Raw genomic sequence first — 21,549 nt, 5'->3', positions numbered from 1 at the left:
TCTTTGTCAGTGACCTAAGTGAATATTACTGACCATCCTCCCATACGTGATGCAGTTGACCCCTTCATTCTAATGTAAACAAACCCACAAACTCGGATTTCTATGAAATGGCCCTCCCTTGATTCTCCTTTGATGCTTCTGGCCTTCAGTGAAATTTATTTTTCATTTCCTGTCCCTTTGACATTGGTTTTTCTCGGGGATCTGTGGTCTATGCTCTACTCCATCATCACTTCATATGTTCTCCATGAGCAATGAAATATAATACAATATGTACTTATAATATTAACATAACGTTTTAAAAATATGCCTTTAATCCTATGTTCTTTTTAAAAACATCCTATTGAAATAAAACATACACATAATAAGGTATATAAATCACATGTATAAAGCTTACTTAATTTCTACTTAATATGTACCTGACGTGAATACTTCAACCTTAATGAGAGGTGAAGCCAGCTAGGCTTCTGGGTAGGGTGGGGACTTGGAGGACTTTTCTGTCTAGCTAAAGGATTGTAAACACACCAATTAGTGCCCTATGTCTAGCTAAAGGTTTGTAAACACACCAGTCAACACGCTGTAAAAACAGACCAATCAGCACTCTGTAAAATGGACCAATCAGTATTCTGTAAAATGGACCAATCAGCAGGACGTGGGCAGGGCCAAATAAGGGAATAAAAGCCGACCACCTGAACCAGTAAAGGTAACCAGCGCTGGGTGCTTCCACCGTGTGGAAAGTTGGTTGCTTTGCTCTTCACAATAAATTTTCCAGCTGCTCACTCTTTAGGTCTTGAACTGTAACACTCACTGTGAGGGTCTATGGTTTCACTCTTGAAGTCAGCCAGACCACGAACCCACCTGGAGGAACAAACAATTCCGGATGCGCCACCTTTAAGAGCTGTAACACTCAATGCTAAGGTCTGTGACTTCACTCCTGAAGTCAGTGAGACCAGGAACCTACTAGAAGGAAGAAACTCTGGACACATCTGAACATCTGAAGGAACAAACTCTGAACACACCATCTTTAAGAACTGTAACACTCACTGTCTGGGTCCGCGGCTTCATTCTTGGAAGTCAGCCAGACCAAGAACTCTCTGGAAGGAACCAATTCTGGACACATTAAGATGCAACACAACTCCAGACTCTTGAAAGCATACTCCCTACCTCTTCCAAGTCAGTACACCTCGAGGTAACCACTATTTTTGTCTTCTGTCTAAACAAATTAGTTTTGCTAGAGACTTTCAAAGATGAAGTGAAAAGACTCCTATAATATGTACAATTTTTAGTCTGGCCTTTTTGTTCATCGCTCTATCTGTGAGACATACCCATATTGTTTTGTAGAGCAGTAGCTCATTCATTTTTCATTGCCGAGGAACATTTCATTGTTTGAAGATGTATAGACTTTATATATCCATTCTCCTGTTGGCATTTGGGTTGTATATGAGTAATCAATTAGTATGCAATATATTATCCCAATATATAGCAGCTGAAACATTTACCATCTCACAGTTTCTATGGGGTAAGAATCTAGGATTGGTTTAGCTGAGTTGTTGTGGCTTGGAGTTCCTCAATAATTCAGTCATCTCAAGATTTGACTGAAGCTGAGGGGTCCCTATTCAAGCTCCCTCATGTGCTTGTTGGGACAGGCTTCACTTCCTTTCTGGCTATTAGCTACAGCCTCCGGTTCATCACCACAAGGCTCTCATCCTAAGGTTACTTACAATATGTCAGCTTGCTTCCTGCGGAGATAATAATCCAAGAGGGAGAGAAAGCATGAAAATCTTAAGCTGTGTGGATTTTATTTTTAATTTAGTGATTTTAAAATTAAACATAGTTTTAGACTTTTTCTCAAAGTTATATGTAAAATTCTCTAAGTTTATCCATTAGTCTCCCTCAGGTGTTATGCAAAAATCATCGTTTTCTTTCTTGTATCAAAATGTTAAAAACCAACTGGACTGTCCTTAATTTGATTGTTACATGATATCCTCTCCATTTTCTACCTCTATGCTCAGTTATTTTCGTTTTCTGAAGGGGTTAGTCTCGCTTTTGATTTGTGGATCCAAGCCATGTTCAATCCCTTTCCCCAATACCCGTCCCAGGACGTTTCCTGAAGCAATCCTGCTCATCATTGAATTTCAACATTAAGTGACACGATGGCGAGTGGCAGTTCCAAAAGGTCTGTATAATGTTGGGGTCAGCATTATAATTCAGGGTGGAGTTAGGAGTTTGGAGCTGTGTTTGTAAAACACAGTACAAAAGATTAAACAAGAATTATTTTTGTTAAAATTTGTCAGTACAAGGAGTGTGCTGCTGTGTACTTCAACCGTCTCCTGACACTATTCCTTCTCCTTCAAAAAGCCTTAGCAGACTACCTATATCTAGGTATTTTTCTTAAATTTTCTGGTAGTACTCTGCGTTTTCCTTCTCTCAGAGCTCTTATCACAGTGTATTTTAGTTGCATATTTAATGTCTATTGCTCACACTTTTTTTTTTTTTTTTTCTTTTTGAGGTGGAGTCTCCCTCTGTTGTCAAGGCTGGAGTGCAGTGGCACCATCTGAGCTCACTGCAACCTCCGCCTCCCGGGTTCAAGCAGTTCTCTGCCTCAACCTTCCAAGTAGCTGGGATTACAGGCGCCAGCCACCACACCTGGCTAATTTTTGTATTTTTAGTAGAGATGGGGTTTCACCATCTTGGCCAAGCTGGTCTTGAACTCCTGACCTCAGGTGATCTGCCTGCCTTGGTCTCCCAAAGTGCTAGAATTACTAAATTTTAAGCTCTGTGAGAACTCATCCTATAACTGCCCTTAATATTGTTTACAAACTTTCATTGTAGTATTTTGTATATAATAACAAACTTTCATTGTAGTATTTTGTATATAATAAATGCTTCATATATTTGGTGTGAATAATAGTCAATGACTCCAAAGTTTTGATAATTTCAGCCACTAAGGATAATTTCCTTGAAATATGTATATTATACACATACACATATAAACACACAACTGCTAATGAAGTAAATATGTGAAAAAAGTATGAATAACAGCATAACAGTTCAGTTTGATTTCTGCTCATCACTGACCAGTATTCCATGACAAATCAAGTTAATGTTATGTTTTAATATAATTTCAGTGTGATTTCAGGCCCTGAAGTTAAAGATTTGTGACTTCAGTGAATTCAATTACAAAGATGCAAGTTATTAATCCACTCAAAATGGTAAAAGTCTAATAATTAGTTAACAACATTAACACAATTAAGCAAATTTATTTGATTAGTGTATGAGACATTTTCTGCTTTCTAAAAAGTATTTATTGTGCTTACATTTATTTTTATGGTCAGATTTGCCCAGTTTGAGTTGTCATTTCCTGAATAGATATTTCAAAATTGAGAAAATGCAGTGTATTGTTTCAGTGATACAATTGTGGTAATAGCAAACAAAACAGAACAAAACAAAAAACAAAAGTGACAATGAGACTATATAGCAAAAATGTACTGTACTATTCAATATAAAGCAAACAAATAATGGTTTATGTAGTAGGTTTTTTTAATCTAAACACAGATTTATGATATCTTTTATATATTTGTGATAGATTCAATCAGAAAGATAAAAAGTACATAAGTTGAACTACTATCCTCAAATAAGAATCCTAAAGTCAGGTAAATTAAAACCTCAATGATTATGATGGCTTTAATATAGAATCTGCATCTCTATTTCTACTGGAATAAAGATTTTCATTGTCCCTTTTATGTAGATGTTTCAAAAATCCTTTTCTGGGTTGTATTTTTAAGGAAATTGATATGGTGGCTACAGTTGTAAAGAATGTGTATTCAAATCATCACAGTATCTCTGAATGTTTTAATATTAATTACAATGTAACTCCTATGTAAACATTTCTTACTCTCTAAGGAAACTCCTTTGCTAGTGCTTTATTAAAACTATGTCGGAGTTTGCCAATTTAAATTTCAAGAGGTTTTAAAAATTCAACAAGATTGAATAACAAACATGTGGCATGAACAGTAGATTGATGCCTCAGACATTGTTTACTTGACTCAGAGATTACCACTTATTCATATTTAGAATTATTAATGTCTTTAATGTCGTCTAAACCCAAGTACTGAAGGACATCATCAAATACTAGAAATAAAAGCTGATATTACTAACTTTAAATATCTGTTTTTTTAATTCAAAAATCTTATGTCTTTGTCTCCTAGTCTTTAATCCTAATATTCATAGGACTTCATGTCATACCACAATCAGTTGCCCTTACTGGAAGCTTTTCTCTGGTAGAGTTTTTGCTATGCTAGAGAAAATATACTTCAACTAATAAAATCTTTTGACCCTCTAAGCTTTTATTTCCATCTTGGAAATCTTAATGAGACAAATTGTAGTATTTCATTATGTTATGACAAAAGTTATGTTTCCCCACTAGACAATGTAATTTTATGAACAAAGCAGTTGGGTTATTAGTTCCATTAAATTTCAACATAGTATCAGTTTGGAAGGGATATTCCCCAGTATACAGACTGAATTTTTTTTTTTTTTTTTTTTTTTTTGGAGACAGAGTCTCACTCTGTCGCCCAGGCTGGAGTGCAGTGGCACGAACTCTGACCACTGCAAGCACTGCTTCCTGAGTTCACACCATTCTCCTGCCTCAGCCTCCTGAGTAGCTGGGACTACAGGCACCCGCCACCACGCCTGGCTGATTTTCATATTTTTAGTAGCGACGGGGTTTCACCATGTTAGACAGGATGGTCTCGATCTCCTGACCTCATGATTTGCCCGCCTCGGCCTCCCAAAGTGCTGGGATTACAGGTGTGAGCCACTGCGCCTGGCCCAGAGTGATCTTTTTTACACACATGAAAAAACCAAGGCCCAGAAATTTCAAGTGAGTCACTTAATCACGAGGTAAACTAGCAATGAAACTATGACTGGAAGCCAGACTCAAACCATCTATTTTTTTTCAATATGGCCCATTTGTTTACCTTTGGAAGGTTCCCATTTTATGTCTCTAGTGTTTCCTATTGTCTACACAAAAACAAATCATAGCCAGGCGCAGTGGTTCAGGCTTGCCTGTAATCCCAGCACTTAGGGAGGCTGAAGCAGGTGGATCACCTGAGGTCAGGAGTTCGAGACCAACCTGGCCAACATGGTGAAACCCATCTCTAATACAAATACAAAAATTAGCCGGGCATGGTGGCGAGTGCCTGTAATCCCAGCTACCTAGGAGGCTGAGGAAGGAGAATCACTTGAGCCTGAGATGTAGAGTTTGCAGTGAGCCAAGATCATGCCACTGCACTCGAGCCTGGGCAATGAGAGGGAAATTCCGTCAAAAAAAAAAAATCATAGAACTGTAATTCAATGCAAGCAGTAGAGATCCCTTAACATATTGTTTACAAGGTTGTTCTTTTAGTTATTCTGTAATTTCCATCAAACTTACTCCAAAGAGGTAAATTTGGGAGAGTTTACTATATTAAAGAGTCTTTCTAATTCAAAAGTAGAGGATGATTTACCACCTCTGTGAAATGTGAAAAATGCATGACTTATTGCAGCCACTTTGGTTTACAGCATGATCATCAGAGTAAATTTAAAAGAAATATATTCCACAACTCTAAATGTAGGTGTTTATTGCATAAATAGGCAGGAAAACATAGAAGAAGTTAATCTATAGGATATTTATGAAATAACTTATGGTACTTTTGATAAATGGAATGCTATACACTTATTCAAAACAAAGAAGCTGGCTGGGTGCAGTAACCCACAACTGTAGTCTCAGTACTTTGGAAAGCTGAAGCATGAGGATAGCTTGAGCCCAGGAGCTTGGGACCAGCCTAGGCAACATACAGAGACCCAATCACACTAAGTTAAAAAAAATTAGCCGGGTGTGGTAAATTAGCTGGGCATGCCTCTAGTCTTTGCTACTTGGGAGGCTGAGGTAAGAGGATTGCTTGAGCCTGGGAGGCTAAGGTGAGCTCTGATCATGCCACTGCACTTAAGGCTGGATAAAAGAGCAAGACCCTTTCTCAAAAAAAAAAAAAAAAAAAAAAAAAAGGAAGGGAAGGAAGGAAGGACCAATGGAATGACAGGCGAGAAAGAGGAGAGCGAGAGAGAGGAGAGAGAGAGGAAAGAAAAAAAGAAAAGAGAAAGAAAGAAGAAAACAAGATGATGGACCAATTTCAAATAAATCACTGGATTTAAGTAAAACTACAAACTGTAGAACATGTTGTATAATACAATCTCATTTAAAACTATAACATGTATGTCTATAGAAATTATGCACATTTAACTACATAAATGCTTTTGGAATGTTAGGAATAAGATTATCATGTCTGGATTAGTAAGAGGTTTAGTGACACAGGAAGTGAGAGCTTTTTTTTTTATATAGACTTTAATTTTTAGAGGAGTTTTAGGTTCATGGCAATTTTTGCAGAAAGTACGAAGTTCCTACATACTCCCTAACATTTAATTTTTGTTTTTGACTTTTCTAAAATGTATTTTTTCTGCTACATGCATAAAATGTTTTTTTCTTAAAACTATGTTAAAAGTTAAAAATATTTAAAATGCTATAAAAGGGTATGACTAGCATCAATTAAGACTGAATGAATACATGTATCATACCTGTTTTAATTTATACGTGATATTTGAATTATTACTTTTCATCAAAAACTCATTATCTTGCTATCCTCTTTCTTGTTTGTGTGCAAATATTTCTACCTCTTATCGATTAGTTCTCACATGTAAAAGCACAAATTCCTTAACTTAAAAAGAATAAGAAAGTAAATGTTACATAGCTTCCCTGAGTCTCGGTGAAGAAAAGGATAAAGGAGTGCATAAATTATAATTAAATAGCCCAATAAATAAATATTATATTCAAGATGCTGGCTTGCTATGAGGTCCACTCCACCAGAGGTCGCCTTCTTAAAGTAGACAGTTGCCACTAATTTTTAAGAGTCATTTCAAATACCACTGTCTGAATGATGTATAATGCATTAGCTGAGGACAAACTTAAACTTGTTCTCTGCTTCTTTAAACTCCTGTCATAACTGTAATCTCTGTTAAAATGAGCTATTTATCTGTCCTTTCTTGTTTTTGTTTCTCTTGTTATTCTTGTCAATATCTTCAAATATATTTAAAGTTTTTATCTTGAGTGTAGAAATTTGGCTTAGGACTCATTTTGTTTTTCTCATTATTGGTTGATGAAATTGCAACTTTGACTTCCAAAATCCCTTCTTGTTTCCAAAAAATAATATTCATATTTCCTTTTGCCTGTCTCCCTACTTTCCTGTAACTTACAAGCACGTGTGATCTGAATGGGAACAAAACATTTTTTCCATATTTTTCTCAGGGCGTAAGAGTATAACGAAAGTTGAATATTTTACCTAATCTTTGATCTTACTTCCTTGACAGACACAGTTTTCAGCATGTAATTCAATCCATGCCAAGCAGAAATCTCATCTAATACTTTGAACTGAGTTTGCTAAACTTACATAAACTCTAGTTGTGATTATAGCATTATGGAGAAAACATTTGGGGGAATTTTTAAATGCTGACAAAGAAAGAGTCACAATATGTAGAAAAAGAAGGTAATCATGGCTAACTATTCAGCTCTTTTCCCTGAAGTTCCAAAGATTGCCCTGGTTTCAGACTTTTACGGGTTTAATTGTCTGGTGTGTGCCTCAGTTTTTTGACATGTCCCAGCATCCTTCCAACCAATCCCTTTTATATTTCTTCAACTTGTTTAAGTTAGATTTTTGTCAGTTTTGGCAAACTTTCCCAGTAACGATGATGCCTAAATAAGAACATACATTGCAATGTGACATATAATCAGGTATTTTCTTCACTTTTGAACTCTTCGTTTTTTAAGAATTTCTTAAGGACATCTATGTGTCCTTATAGATGATTACACATGCTTTAAATGCCTTTTTTCAAAAATCTTTGGAAAACTATTGGTGAACCAACAACACAATAAGGTAAAAACTATTTTAAAAGAAAGGCATTTTGACATGTTGATGATTTTGATTTGAGGCTGTATATAATTTTTCACGAAGAAATATTTGTAATACCCTCCAAATTAAAATGATTTTCTTCTGGGCAATTTAAACTATTTTTTAGTTTGCTCTCAATCTATTAATAAAACCATACACCTGATAAGTCATATCAAATAATTTTCAGTTATGCCCACTTTCTTCTTAAATGAAACTATTTTCAACAGAGTTACCATTACTAAATAACCCAAATTATTCACACAATTAGGAAAATATTTTCATTTTCCTTTTAAAAAATATTACACATATTAATACATATATTCAAAATACTATATAATGGATAAATTTTATTGCATCTTTCTTATTGTCTAGTATTATATTTCAAATCAATAACCTAGTAATTTCAAAATGTTCCTTCTAAGTTAACACAACTGAATTTACCAACCTTTGAACATTTTTCTTTAACATAGGAAAGCATTGATAGATTAGCCTAATTTTCTCCAATAGTATTTGTCTGAAACATGATATAAAACGTAGACCACAGTAGCTAAGGATATTATAATAATTATTGTCATTTGGGGGGTTGATTTTTATAATTAAAATAGAAAGAAGCATGAGAAGACATTTAACAAATTTGAGTATAACTCTTCAGATTTTGACCATGAAAAGAAATCCAAAGAAATAATAATTTTATTTTTACTTTGTTAAGGCAAAAAAAAAAAAAAAAAAGTGTTCTTTGCCATCTATTGCTTGCATTCTTTTTGTTTGCATTTTCATAAATTGATACCTAAATGCAAATTTTATGTTTCTGTGTCAAGATAGAAACAGGATTAAAATCAGGTTAAATAAAAATATTGCTTAGTATAATATTAAAAGTCTCTCGTTTTCTCATGCATTTAATCTAAGTGATATGTTTCATTTGTGGTCTATAATAGGACATTCTTTAATTTCTTTAGAAAAGTAGGCAACAAAGTGTAAGTAAAAACAGTAGAAAATTAAAGACAAAATATTATTATAACAAAAAAATACTCAAGGACTTTAACAAATAGAGTCATCTTATACTCTTTCCTTGGAATTTTGATCGATTATTATAGTGCTTTTTCAATATTAATGAATTGAAAAGAACAATTTACTTTTAAAACTTCATTTTAAATTAGAACATTATTTAGCTTCCTAGGTAACCTAATAATCTATGACATCCATTTTAAGAATGTATATATTTAAGTTAAATGTGTTAAACAGATATTACAGATTTCTCTATTCCCCAACTTATGGCATCTTAAGTTTATATACTTCAAAATGTTTTGTGATTATGTATTTGAAAAATTTAAAAGTGATATCTGAAAAGTATAATATTGCTTCCACTTGTGATTGGTAAGATTTAGAATGAATGAATATTGTGGACACTTACATAAAGTTTAAATTTGGAAAACTGTGAATAAAACCAATTGATGCCAGGCAGGTCCCTTGGGTAGTTTAATGATGTAACTTAATGTTACAATTGTGTGATTTTGGACATCTTCTGAATACTTAACTCTTCTGAATGACATTGCCCTAGTTTCAATGTGACAAGGGAAACAAGATTAGGCTATTTTGGTTGTAGCACAACATGTCTTTTGCCAGAAAAGGGAAAAGTAAGTTCTCATGATAGCATCATGAGCACAGTATGTGAATGTCTCATTAGAGTAATACAATTTAACATTATGTATAAATTCAAAGAGGAGACACAGTGACCAATGAGAGAGACTAAATTCTAATGATGCAATTAGATTTTGATTAAAGATCATTTTATTGTGATAATCAAAATACTTAAATGAAGCCAGGAAACCTTATTATTTCCGTTAATTATATTAATATTTTTGGTTAAACTAAATATTAAAAAAAAAACCATGAAACTTTCTGAAGGGTCTATATACTTGACTAAAAAGTGTAAATCATTTTCATATTCTTGGATTGAAAATATATGCAAGTTGTAGATTTGTTATAACATCTATTTTATAATAGCTGCATCTTCCTCACCCTGATGATAAAATAATAAACATGTTAGGGATTTAGATAGCATTTAATTGACTGTTGATCCAGAATTACACACACACACACACACACACACACACACACACACACACACACAATGTAGAGATATGTTTAAACTTTTTAGAGTTATGTTTTTAGTGTTTCTGTTTGTTTTTTCTTAAGAGACAGGTGCCTCACTATGTTGTCCAGGCTGCTCTTGAACACCTGGGCTAAAGTGATCCTCTGTCCCTCAGCCTCCTGAGTGGCTGCAACTACAGACATGGACCAGTGTGCCAGGCTTCTGCTATATTCTTAAGAGTTATTAAGTCCCTGCTGGATCAATTCTAGCCACAATTATTACAAAACAACAATTTGCATTATTAAGAATATCCAATTGTTTAAAGTTATATATTTACATTGATCAAATATTTATTTCTTGAATAGTTTATCATTTATTCTCTTCTACATGTTAAAGTAAGAGAGAGGAACTAGAACCCGCTTTCACATGAGAGTGCTTTTAATATTTGCAGGCAGCAATTTGCCCTATTATTATTTTTCTTTGGCTTTAACATCTCCATCTCCCACCCTTGCTATAATCAAAGTGCAATCTGTACATCAGTAGTAGTGTTGGTAGGACCTGGAAGTTTATTAAAAATGCAAAACGACCACATCCCCAATGGATGAATCAGAATCTGCATAACAAAATCGCTAGATTATTTATGTGCACATTATAGTTTGATAAATATGGTCCTAATGTGCTCTTAATATATATGTTAGAGCCTCTTGAACCTTTGAAATTCCAGTTATAGACACACATACACACATTACTTTTTTTTTTTAATTTTGGTATAATTAAATATGCTTAAGTGCACAGATCTTAAGTATACAGTGAAATCAGTTTTGATAAATCTATATACCTATGTAACCCAAGTTTCCATGCAAAGTATAGAATGCTTCCATCACCAAGCAAAGATCCCCAATCCTTTAGGTGACTGCTACACTGAATTGTATTACTGAAACTTAATTTTGACTGTCGTACTACTTCATGTATGTGATCGTACTAATTTGTGCTATATTTTGTTCATCTAATATAATGTTTTTGAGATTTATGCAAATGTTGCATATATGAGTAGATTGTTCATTTCTATTGCTCAGTTACTCCGTTGTATAAATATTAACATAATTTGTTTATGCATTTACCTGCATATGAGTACCAGGGCTTTTTCCAGTTATTGGCTGCTTTAAATATTCTTGTAAAGCATGCTCTGTGCATAAATGTTTCCATTTTTCTTAGGTAACTTCTTAGGAATAGAATAACTTTGTCAGTGTAGAGATATGTTTAATGTTTTCAATATGTATTTTATGAAAATATTCAAACATCAAATATAAAGGAACTTTGAAATGACCATCCATATCCATCACCTAGATTCTACTGTTAATATTTGACTGCATTTGTTTTATCACATATCTATCAGTTTAGTTATTTTTCTATCCCTGTATCAATCCATTTAAATTTTTAAAAAGAATTTCAAGTTAATTTTCAGACATAACTACAGTTCTCCCTTGATAGTTTAGCATGTATACTACTAGCTAGTGTTAAGTCTTTATTTACAGTTTTTTCTTTTGAAATAACATTTACATACAATAAAATGTTTATATTGGCTGCCTTTTGACATATGCATCTACTTATGTAATCTAACCCTTGCCAAGGTACACAACATTAATAATGTCCAGAAAATTTTCTCATGGTTTTTTTCAATCAAGTCTTTTCTGCGCGCTAGCAAAGGCAACCACTTTTATAGTTTTTTTCAGCAATAATTACTTTTCTAGTTCCAAAACCTCATGTAATGGCTATAACTGCCAGTACTATGTTGAAAAGAAGTGGTGAGAGTGGGTATCCTTGTCTTGCTTCAGTTCTACAGCAGGAATGGTTATAGCTATTGCCTGTTCAGTATGATGTTGGCTGCATGTCTGACATCAATGGCTCTTATTATTTTGAGGATGTTCATTTGGTGTCTAGTTTGTCAAGGACTTTTACTTTTTATCATATAGGAGTGTTGGATTTTATTACAAGATTTCTCTGCACCTATTTGGATAACCATATGACTTTCCTTTTAATTTTGTTAGAGCAGTCAGGCAAAAGAAAAGAATAAAAGGCATTAAAATAGGTAAAGAAGTCAAATTATCTCTCTCTGTTGTGATACAGTTCTATAGCTAGAAAACCCTAAAGACTCCACCAAAATGTTACTTCAACTTATGAAGAAGTTTTATAAGGTTTCAGGATACAAAATCAATGTAGAAAAATTAATAAAATGTCTGTATATCAACTATGTCCAGAATGAGAGTCAAATCAAGAACACAATCCCATTTACAATAGCCACAAATAAAATGAGATACTTAGTAATTCAGCTAAGCAAATAGGTGAAAGATCTCTGCAAGGATACCTATAAAACACTGATGAAAGAAATCAGAGATGTAATAAACAAATGGACAATCATTCCATGCTCATGGATTGGAAGAATCAATATTATTAAAATGGCTATACTGCCCAAAGCAAATTTGAGTTTCACTGTAATTCCTATCAAACTACCAATGTCATTCTTCACAGAATTAATAAAAAGATTCTAATGTTCATATGGAACCAAAAAAAGAGCCTGAATAATCAAGGCAATCCTAAGTGAAAAGAACAAAGTCAGAGACATCACACTACACAATTTAAAACTGTACTATAAAGTTATCGTAACCAAAACAGCATGATACTGTTACAACAACAGACCAATGGAAAGGAATGGATAAACCAGAAACAAAGCTGTACATCTGCAGCCATCTGATTTTTGGCCAAGTCAACAAAAATATGAAATGGTGAGAGGACTCCCTATTCAATAAGTGGTAATGAGATAGCTGGATATCCATATGCAGAAGAATGAAACTTGACCTCTACTTTTCACCATATATAAAAATTAACTCAAGATGGATTAAAGATTTAAATTTAATACCTCAAATTATAAAAATTCTAGATAAAAACTTAGAAAATACCCTATGCGACCCAGGCCTTGGCAAATAATTTTTGGGCAAGCTGCATGAGCCCCAGGCCAAGCCCAAGTTGACAAGCATGAGCCAATTAAATTAATGAGTTTCTGCACCACAAATGTACTATATTCAATAGGAGTTATGAGAGTGGGTATCCTTGTCTTGTTGTACTTCTAAAGGAGAATAATTCCAGCTTTTGCCTCTTCAGCTGTGAGTTTGACATAGGTGGCTCTTATTATTTTTAGGTATGTTCATTCGATACCTAGTTTTTTGAGAGTTTTTAATGTGAAGAGATGTTGAATTTTATTGAAAGTTCTTTTGTGCCTATTGAGATAATATGGTTTTTGTTTTTAGTTCTTTTTATGTTATGAATCACATTTATTGATTTCTATATGTTGAAGCAACCTTGCATCCCAGGTCTAAAGCCCACTTAATAGTGGTGGATTAGCTTTTTAATGTGCTATGCGGTTCAGTTTGCTAGTATTGTATGGAAGATTTTTGGTTCTATGGTAATCAGAGATATTAGCTTGAAGTTTTCCTTTTTGTTGTGTCTGTTGGGTTTTAATATCAGAAGGCTTCTGACCTCATAGAATTAGGGAGGAATCTCTCCTCCTCAATTTTTTGGAGTAGATTCTATAAGAATGGTACCAGCTCGTCTTCATATATCTTATAGAATTTGTGAATCTGTTGGATCCTGAGCTGCTTCTAGTTGGTAGGCTCTTTATTACCAGTTCAATTCTGTAACTTGTTATTGGTCTGTTCAGGGTTTCCATTTCTTCCTGGTTCAGTCTTAGACGGTGCTATGCTTCCAGGAGTTCATCCATTTCTCCTAGGCTTTCTCGTCTGTGTGCATGGAAGTGTTCATAATGGTCTCTGAGGGTTTCTTGTATTTCTGTGGGGTCAGTGGCAATGTCTCCTTTGTCATTTTCATCTGTATTTATTTGAATCTTCTCTTTCTTTCTTTCTTTATTAGTATAGCTAGGGGTCTATTGATCTTATTTGTCCTTTCAAAAACAAAAGTCTAAATTTGTTTATCTTTTGTATGGCTTTTTACATTTCAATTTCATTCAATTCAGCTGTAATTCTGGTCATGTTTTTTTCTGCTGCTAGCTTTTGGGTTGCTTTGCTCTTGTTTTCCTGGTTCCTCTAGTTGTGACATTAGGATGTTAATTTGAGATCTTTTTAACTTGTTAATCTGGGTGTTTAGTGCCACAAACTTTCCTCTTAATACTGTGTTAGCTGTGTCCCAAGGATTCTGGTATGTTTCATCTTTGTCTTCAATATTTTCAAAGAATTTCTTGCTTTCTGCCCTAATTTGATTATTTACCCAATAGTCATTCAGGAACAGATTGCTTAATTTCAATTTAATTGTATGGTTTTGAGAGATCATCTCGGTATTTATTTTTATTTTTATTTTTTGTACTGTAGTTACGAGTGTGTGTGTGTTTTTAATTTGCTGAGAATTGCTTTATGATTGAATGTGTGGCAAATTTTAGAGTATGTGCCACATGCAAATAAGAATATATATTCTGGCCGGGCGTGGTGGCTCACCGCGGTGGCCTGTAATCTCAGCACTTTGGGAAGCCGAGGTGGGCAGATCACGAGGTCAGGAGATCGAGACTATCCTGACTAACATGGTGAAACCCCGTCTCTACTAAAAATACAAAAAATTAGCCGGGCATGGTGGCAGGTGCCCGTAGTCCCAGCCACAAGGGAGGCTGAGGCAGGAGAATGGCGTGAACTGGGGAGACGGAGCTTGCAGTGAGCAGAGATCATGCCACTGCACTCCAGCCTGGGTGACAAAGCGAGACTCTGTCTCAAAAAAAAAAGAATGTATATTCTCTTTTTGTTGGGAGGACTGTTCTGTTCTGTAATTGTCTGTTAGGTTCATTTAGTCAAGAGTCAAGTTTAGGTACTGAATATCTTTGTTAGCATTATGCCTTAATGATCTGTTCAGCACTGTCAATGGGGGTTGACATCTCCTAAGATTATTGTGTGGTTATTCAAGTTTTCATAAGTCTCTAAGAATTTAACATTATCTGTTGTTCCAGTGTTAGATGCATATACATTTAGAATAGTTAAGTCTTCCTGTCGCCTTTACCTTTATGTAATGTCCTTCTTTGTCTTTTTCAATGATTTTTTTGTTGTTGTTTAAAGTTGGTTTTGTCTAAAATAAGAATATCCAGCTCTGTTCTTTTTATTTTCCATTTGTTTGATTGATCTTTCTCTATCCCTTACTTTGAGCCCATGGGTGTCCTTGCATGTGAGATGGGTCTCTTGAAGACAGCATTAAAGTTACTCTTGCTTCTTTATCCAACCTGCCACTCCATACCTTTTAAGTTGGTACTTTTAATCCATTTACTTTCAAGGTTAATACTGATATGTGTAGATTTGATTCTGACAACACATTGTTAGCTGTTTGCTATTTATACTTAATTTTGTATTTGCCTTATGGCATAGATGGCATATGCACTTGAGTGTATTTTCGTGGTGATAGGTAATGGTCTTTCATTCCCATGTTTAGCACTCCTTTAAGGACCTTTTGTAAGGCAGGCCTGATGAGAATGAATTCCCTTAAATTTACTTGTCTGAAAAGGATTTTATTTTTCCTTCATTTGTGAAGCTTAATTTGGATGAATATGAAATTCTTTGTTGGAATTTTTCTGTACCTGAGGATGCTGAATATAGACCACCAATCTCTTCAGCTTTGTAGTTTCTGCTGAAATGTCTGCTATTAGCCTGATGAGGTTCCCTTTTAGGTGACCTGCCCCTTCTCTTTAGCTGCCTTTGATATTTTTTCTTTCATGTCATTCTTGGATAATCTGATGACTGTGTGTCTTGATGATGGTCGTCTTATATAATATCTCAAAAGGGCTCTCTGAATTTTTTGAATTTATATGCCTAACTCTCTAGCAACATTGGGGAAATTGTCGGCCACAATATTATCAAATATGTTTTCTAAGTTGCTCGCTCTCTATCCCTCTCTTTCAGGGTTGCCAATGAGTAGTAGATTTTGTCTCTACATATTCCCATATTTCACAAAGGCTTTGTTCATTTTTTAAAAATTCTTTTTTTTCCTTTATTTCTGGCTGACTGAGTTAATTAGAAGAACCTGCCTTCAAGCTGAGAGATTTTTTCTTCACTTTGGTCTATATTGATGTTAATACCTCCAATTGTGTTAAGAATTGTTGTAGTTAGTTTTTCATTTTTATCTCTTGGTTTGGTTTGTTCTTAAAATGGATAATTCAGTTTTTATCTCTTGAATCATTTTCCTGGATAACTTAGATTCCTAGGAATGTGTTTCAACTTTCTCCTGAGTCTCGATGATCTTTGTTGCCTTCCAGATCCTGAATTCTATATCTGTTATTTCAGCCATTTCCTTCAGGTTAAGAACTATTGCTGGGGAGCCAGTGCAGTGTTTGAAGCAAAAGAGAAACTCTGGCTTTTTGAGTTGCCAGACTTTTTCACCAGTTCTTTCTCATTCATGTGGGCTGATGTTCCTTTAACTATGGATAATAATTTGAGGATAGTCAGTTGTCTTCATTTCTGGATGTTTTCAGAGGGCTGAAGCTTTGCACAGGATCTGTGTTTGTCACTGAATTTTTGTCCTTGGTTTGATGGTAGGGGAGTACATTAGCAAAATATTTTTGGTGTTAATATTTGGGCTGTGACCCCATAGATGGTGCTTAAACTTAATGGCTGGCAGGTAGGCTCTTGCTCAGCCACTTGGTTCTCCTGTATTTTCTTGCATTTGCAGCTGTGCTCCCTCTCAGTACTCTGAGAGTGTGAGCTCCTCTCCCGCTCAAACCATGGGCTGCACACCACAGCCCTGGGGCAAGCTCAGGATTTATGTTTCTTCCTTGGCTTGCAGGCAGCAAGGGCAGCGAGCTTGGAAGTGGCCATGGCAGAGGGCCTTTCACTTGTCTTTTGGTGCTCCACCCCAAAGAAACACAGTTGGAATGATCAGCCTGAGTTGGGGCAGCTGTGTTGCAGGCCCAATCCAGGGAACTCTACATAGTGGTGAGCAGATGTTGGGAGATCATAGGAAGACAGACTGGCTCTTCTCTGTAGGGCAGCTGCAGCATGCTGGAGGTGCACGTAAAGCCATCATAATCTTTGTTCTTCCCCAATCTAAGAGCAGCAAGGGTCGTACTATGGCAGTGGCAGTGGCAGATGGAATTTTAATTGCCTCCGGGAGCTCCACCCCAGAGAAGCACAGAACCACTGCCAGTAGAAATGTTCAGGCAGAGATGGGGTGGCTACACTGCAGGGTCAAGCTGGAGTCCTGACTGGTAAAGAGCAGTGGGTCAGTGTCTCCCAGGGAAGAGAGGCTGGGCTCCACTTCATAGAGTGACTCTGGCATGCTGGAGCAGCAAGTAAAGCAGTCACGCTCTTTGTTCCTTCCCCAGTCTGAGGCAACAAGGGAAGTTCTATTGCAGCTGCAATGGCAGACTGATTGTGTGTTGTCTCTGGAAGCCATCACTAACTGAAGTGTTCACATAGTGGCAGGGTGGTTGTGCTGGGGGCCCAGGTTGAGAGGCCCTGTACAGTGAGGAGTAACAGAGGCAAGGAACCAGGTGGAAAACAGTCTGGCTGCTTTTCCATAAAGCAGATGCACTGTTCTGGAAATCCACAATGGTCCTTAAGCTCTTCACTCCCTCCTAAGCCTTACAGCAGCCGAGGCAGGGGCTATGGAGTGGCAGAATGGCAGTCCTATCTGTTCCCTCTGGGAACTCTGCCCCAGGGAAGTGCAGAGCTGCTACTGGTCCAAGAGCCCAGGCAGGTGTGGGCTCACTGGGGTCTGAGATGAAGCAGTCCCATCCAATGAGGAGTAGCTGGAGCAGGGATAGTTATGGAAAACCCTCTGTGCTTTTCCATAAGGCAGTTGCATGATGCTGGAGGTTAATGATAGGCCTTAAGTGCTTTGCTCCCTACTGAGCTTCAGGGCAGCAGGGCAGGCAGTGCAGAGCTTAAAAATGGTAGGCGTGCCTATTACCTCTGGAAGCTCTGTCACAGGAACAAGCTACAACTTCTTAAGGCATCAAACAGTGTAATTATTTATAAATAATTTTCTTTTGTAGACATTTTTGGTGCTTAGAATTGCTTTGCTTTTTTCTTTGTTCTACAGAATATTTTGTTAAAATATGCCTTATGTCAGCTCCACTGTATTAATGCATATCTGAGTACAAAGATACTATTCTGACCTAGTCATTGCAGCAGAGAGTATGAGGGTTATCCTTACTCTGTACTTGATGTTAGTCAAATGCTTTTTAAATGTTCAGGCCCCAAACCAATTACTGGTCCCATATTCTCTTGGTAGTGTTCATATCCTTTTTCTTATTTCTTTCAAAAGTGATGATAATCTTTCTACTTTCATTCTTTGGCAAGTTTATTCTCATTATTCAAATATCTCCTCTTACATAATTCAGTCCCTTAGGGACTTAGGTACAATATGTTCCTCCACAGTTCTTTTGTATTTTTTATACGACTTCCTAGTTTTTAAAATAGGTAATCTATTTATTTGTGAGTTCCTAGACGGACTCTCAACACTTTGAAAAACAAACCCAATCAAGTTCAATTGGCAAGGCCCAGAAACAAGCAGAGTTCATGACTTAGGCAGCAGCTCACTAATATAGGTTTTGGTAGTGACATTGACATTGAGTTCTGGAATTATGCATGTCAATCATGATAAGTGTGTGAGAATAATAATTAGTGCATGGGAAGTCTATCAAGAAACTGAATTGAGACACAACTACAGTGAGGTGCTATGGAGAATGAGTTAGGATTTAAACGTCTAGGTATCGTCATCCACCTTTATATCTAATGTTACGGATATGAAGGACTAGGTGAACTGCAATACTAAAATTCTCCTTATTCTGTAAAAGCTCTCATTTTTGTAAATATAACTCTTTAAAATTGTTTCTTCTCTTCTTTCATCGATTTTTCTAGTCAGTGACAGGAAGAAACTTTTCTTCTTATTTTACTTAACGTTCTGAATATGGAATCGAATAGACAAAGGATTTTGGACGTTGGAAAGAAAATGAGATTAGTCATCATTTTACCTTCCCTCCATTACATTATGAATTGCTGTGTTGGAAGTAATAGAAACAGGCCTGCTATTTATAAATGTGTATTTTATGAACGGTACTTGTTAAATTTAAAATTATTATTCACAATAATATTTAAAAATAATATTTTGACAGGGATTGCAAATGCACCACCTTCTGAACTGCAGAGAATATACTTCAATTTTCATAACTATTCTAATTAGAATTATTATAATGGATTTAAGTCCTGGAAGAATTAGAAGTGAAATCTTGCCAACACTCCATCAGTCATGATTTAACTTTAAGCCTGTAAAGTTCCCTTTAAAATACATAACAATGAGAATTTTTAGCTCTAGGGTTGAAAATGAACTCTGGCTGCTAAGTCATACAACTTAAGAAAAAAGTTTAACCATAATTAGCAAATTCTAGATTTGTTTCAAAGCTATTTTGCATGACTTAAAGAAAGAGTCATTGTATGGTTGCTATTTTCCTACCCAGATTGATTGCATAATTATCTTATCTTCCACTTGATTGAGTCCTTATAGTCACTAAACAATCAAGAATAAACAATCTAGTTATTTTCATTATGGCTTGCTTTTCAGGGTAGAGGTGCCTATGAAGCAATGGACAAAATAAATATCATTATCAGGAGAATGTTAGAAAAAAATCAAAAAATAATAGAATACTATGTTTAAAAACCATTGCATTTTTCCCTAGACTTAGATTTTGATATTATTAAAAATTTGAGACCAGTTATTAATTTCATATGGATGGTTTGTCTTTATAATATAATAACTATGTATTGTCACTCTACACATTTCAAATAGAAGAAAAAAGAAATGAGACATAATTCTTGCCCCACAATACATATTTTAGAGAAGGAAACTTGTAATCAAGTAAATGCAGAAGAGAATGGCATGTTCTAGAATAAAAAGGTGAAATCTGGCACCTATAAATAGAGTAGAGGTAAAAAAATTATAACTATGAAGGTAAGCTAAGCTTTCCCAAAGTGAAACAAGAATTTAAATGAACAAATATGTTCAATTGTTCGTGGAAGGAGAGAGGTAGAATGAACAGCCTGTAAATCTTCAGAGATTAGCCACCAGAAAACAGCTGATTATTTTATAGGAAAACTATAGATGGTGACAAAGGTTTTATTTATTTTTTGTTTTAGATTAAAATACTGGGAATGATATATCGAAATAATATCACTTAAAATATACAGAAATATTTATCTATGTATGGGTGAGAGTAACAGCATTCTGAACAGAGAAAGAGCAGAGATGGCCAACAATGATTAGAGTACAGGCTTCATACTTAGAAATGACAGAGGATCCTTTTGGTACTGCTTCATCAGCTGTTGACTTCTGTGGTCAGTAGGGTCTCTGGTGGAGTTTTTCTAGTGACCACTGGGCTGGCCCCACCCACTTGGCCAAGCAGGCTGTGCTCAGCTTACGCTACCAGCCTAGATTTCACACCTGCTGCAGGTGAGTCAGACATGGTGCAATGAGGGTGTGTGAGCGAACACCAGCCATGGCACATAGCCAAGTATGTCTGCTGCTGCAGCAGAGCAGGCAGCTCCAGGCATCAGCTCTGTGTGAGGCTACAGCTGGACCAGGCATACTGCAAGTGGTTTCTGCCTTGGACACCAGTGACTGGACAAGGGAATGCAATGGCGCTTAAAAATCTTGGAGATGCCAGCAACCATGGAGCCCCTAAGGAAGTGATACAGCTCTGCCTCAGGGAGTCCTGAGGACTGGGCCCCAGAAGGGTCACAGCTTATTTGTGTTACAGTTCATTCATTCCCATTGTTCACATGCTTCAGTGAATGGGTGTGTACCAGTTCATTCAGTCCCACCAGCGTGCTGCAGCCCACGGCTACTAGGCTGGCCCAGCCCTGCCACTGCTTCAGTCATGTGGGGCAGCCATCCGGTTCCAGCAAGGGTGGGAGGGCTACCAGCACTACAGCTCCTTTTGCACAGGCCATTCTGTGGGTTACAGGTTCTTGTGCCATGTCCAAGAAGAGTGAGATTACATGGACAACTGAAGAATGAGCAAGGCATAGAAGAGTTTTATTGAGCGACAGAACGGCTCTCAGGAGAGAAGAGACCTGAAGTGTGTAGCCCCTACCTGAAGGAGGGTAGTCCCAAAGTGTGACTGAGTCCAGGGAATTTATGTGCTCCGAATGGGGGAGTGCATGCTGATTGTTCCATGGACGGCCTGGAAAAAGTACCACTTGATTGGTTAAAAGGCATCGAGGAAGTTCACACTCTGTTCGGGGACTTTACTTGGAAATGATAGCTTGGTTTTAAGGCTTTAATTTGTCTTTGATTTGAGGGCTGAGTTTCACTGAGGACCCTCCCCTGTCTGCCTAGGAATTTATCTGAATCCTTTTTGGGTACACTAAAAGATTCTTCTTCAATGTTTATAGAAATAATTTCCTCTTGGTTTATTTGTGATGTAAAATTTATAATACTTTTTCT

The sequence above is a fragment of the Piliocolobus tephrosceles genome, chromosome 3 (genome assembly GCF_002776525.5).
Source record: "Piliocolobus tephrosceles isolate RC106 chromosome 3, ASM277652v3, whole genome shotgun sequence".
NCBI lineage: Eukaryota > Metazoa > Chordata > Mammalia > Primates > Cercopithecidae > Piliocolobus > Piliocolobus tephrosceles.
This window is presented reverse-complemented; position numbering follows the sequence as displayed.